Source organism: Triticum dicoccoides, chromosome 5B (assembly GCF_002162155.2).
Source record: "Triticum dicoccoides isolate Atlit2015 ecotype Zavitan chromosome 5B, WEW_v2.0, whole genome shotgun sequence".
NCBI classification, from domain to species: Eukaryota; Viridiplantae; Streptophyta; class Magnoliopsida; order Poales; family Poaceae; genus Triticum; species Triticum dicoccoides.
Window position 1 is genome coordinate 111,546,459 of NC_041389.1, and position 2,992 is coordinate 111,549,450.

The following is a 2,992-nucleotide window of genomic DNA, read 5'->3' on the forward strand; positions in this document are numbered from 1 at the left end:
CAAAAAGATTCCTGCATGCATGCATGCGATGACGTGGCAATCTGTTTACATTAGAGACGTGTGGTGCGTCTCTCTTCCTGCCACACGTGTGGCAGTTAGTGCGACCCTAAAAAATTGGCTAGTCCCAAACCGCAGCTAATGAAAGTCCACGTGCAGTGGCGAGTGAAAAATGGAAGGATTTTTTCTCTAGCACACATTTCTTATCCTCTCTCTTTTGCTTTTTCTTTCTTTTACTCTCAACTTTTATTTAAGAGAATCTTTTACTCTCCACTTAACCACATCATAACTGAACTGCAACTCTGCAAGCCCAGACTCCGAGCCCAATTTCCTATCTCACACAGGAGCGGGTCACGCAAGTCATCTTCGTTCTTTCATTGAACCGAACCACACCACAAACTGAAGTGAGCCCCCCAAAAAACACTGAACCGCGCCCAAGTTCCTGTCTCACAAAAGAAGGTCACGCTGGTGCAGATAGTTCAGGGGAGGTGAGGCAGAAAGGAAGGCAGCAGAGGTTGGGCTAGCCTGCGAGCTGTGACATCGAGATGGGGAGGAGCGAGAAGGATGGCAGAGAGCACGGCAGTTGGTGGTGAAGGCCCATCAGAAGCGCGGACTCTGCACACTCTGCCGCTGTCCAATGTCGGCATCATCCGTGCGCGGATGCGGATGCAGTCTACAGCGGGTCCATTTTCTGATCGAGTCTTGCAATGCTTCTTCACTATGTACAAAAAACACCATCTATTTAGAAACAGATGAAAGTACATATTGCATGATCAGTTGGTCACACACCTCAAGAATCAATACATCAGGTCACCAAAACATCAGAAAATGGTCTTTTAAACCTGCCGACAGGTGAAAATGCAACAGTACATTGATCTTCTAAATTCTGCAACAAACTCTGAAATTGAATTTCTTTTTCTTTCTGAATCTGTAGAGAAAACAGCTCAGGGTACTCACCAAAACCTGACATTGAAGTACATACCTATGCCAAGCTTATATACCATCGGCATGAAGCACCTTCTCCCCCGAGTCTGAATACAGAAAGATGGATATGGAAACAAATCAATTAAAAACATTAACGTGTGCAGAATGGGTGACTGCTCGCCTATGCCACGTCGCAATTTACTGTCGCTCAATTAACACGTCCCAGGGTAAACTCTCGATGACTTTTTTCTTGCTTCGTCCAGAAGAGAGCCGCAGCCGCCTCGAGCAATGGAGTCCGACTTCTCTTTTTTTCTCCGCACGCAACCTCTCCTTTCCTCTTCTCCTAGGGTTGCGCCGCCGCCGCAACCCATGCCAGCTACTCCGACGCCGTCCACTGGAGAAAGCGTCCTCCCCAAATCCGCTTCTCCCCCAAACCATCTCATCTTCTTATTCCACCCGGCCGCCATGATTGTTGCAGAGGAGGAGGAGGAGGAGGAGGAGGAGGAGGAAGGCGATGGTAAAATCTCGGGAGAGAAAAAAACTGGCAAGCAAGCGAGAAGGATGTCATGGCAGACATACATTGACGAGCCGCTGCTCCGCGACATCGACGGCCAGCGCCTCACCGCCGCCCCATCCTCGGCCACGACGACGCTGCCTGGGCACCGTCCGAGTCCTTCCCCGAGGTCCTCCTTCTTCGCTAAATTATCTACATCTACTGCTCCCATTGATATATACTCCTTGTTCTGTTTTACTTGGTTTACCTGGTCAATCTATGTTTGACTTGACTGAGATCTCGCTTGTCCGGGTGGAGGCGAGCCTGATGTGTTGGTGAATTCATTTTTTACTTGCTTGTTGTAATCGTAATCTAGGATGCACAAAGTACCCGTGTAGTTGGTTGGTTCTATAGGAACGCTGCTGGTTGGAGGGGGGGGGGGGGCTAGATTTCAAGTACAGATGTGGTTACTTGTGTTGAGAATTTTGTTATAAGCATCTGTAACTTATCTATGTGGCCATACAGACGAAAGTTGATTTTCCAGCTAGCCCAAAAAAAATACAATTACCAAAATTTAGAAGTATTGATTTAATGGTACAAGTAATTCCTATAGAGACATGGCTTGGATCATCAGATTGCAGGGAGCATAAAGTTTGTTTATGTTGTTACTATTTCAAACTGTATTAAACTGTGGCTACATAATTTTTAGTGAATGAATGGGGAAGGAAGATCCACTGCTCGATATTCTTTTTTTCGGCTCCCATTAGTTTGTATGTTTAGTTGGCAAACTTTTGCTCTTTTTTTAGAAAAGGAGGATGATCCCCGGCCTCTGCATCTGGGCGATGCATACGGCCACTTTATTAATTATTCTCACAAGACCTTACAAAGTAATACAACAGTAAGACTAAAGCCGCCGTCTAAGCACCTCTATCCAGCCGATGAAGGGGCGCAGATAGCCTGGGCCTAATACCAAACAGACATCGCAGCCAAACCTAACATCTAAGACCTGAGAACCCATCCAGGACGCCTGCCGGGCATGGGTCTCACCGGTCCGGCGTGCACTCAGATGCCGCCGCCGCCAACTGCCACCGCTCCATCTTCAGAACTGTACTGATGCATCAACCTTGCTCGGTCTAGCTATCGTCGACACCACCACGGCGCCAAACGGCACCTCCTCCCTGCGCGCAAACAGCTGAGCACGTCGCGGTCGCCACTGATACACCTCAGCGCCATGCTGCCAGGTATCACCAGCCGACACAGCTTGAAGTCCTTGGAAGATCTGTCGTGCGTAGCACCTGCCGACCAGGCATGACAAAGCGTAGCACCTGTCGGTCAGGCATGACTTGACATCACCACCGAAGCTCCGTGCAAGACGAAGCCGCTCCACCTCCTGCCTCTGACATCCAGCGCTGCTCCGCAAACGATGCTCCCAAGAGAGAAACGACACCGCACTGCCGCCATCGTCCGATCTGGAACACCAGATCCTAGGGTTTCCCCTGGAGCAGCACGAGTGGGTCGACAATAGTTACACGACGATGCCTTCATCAAGGTAACGGCGAGAACGCCGCCATCGCCTGC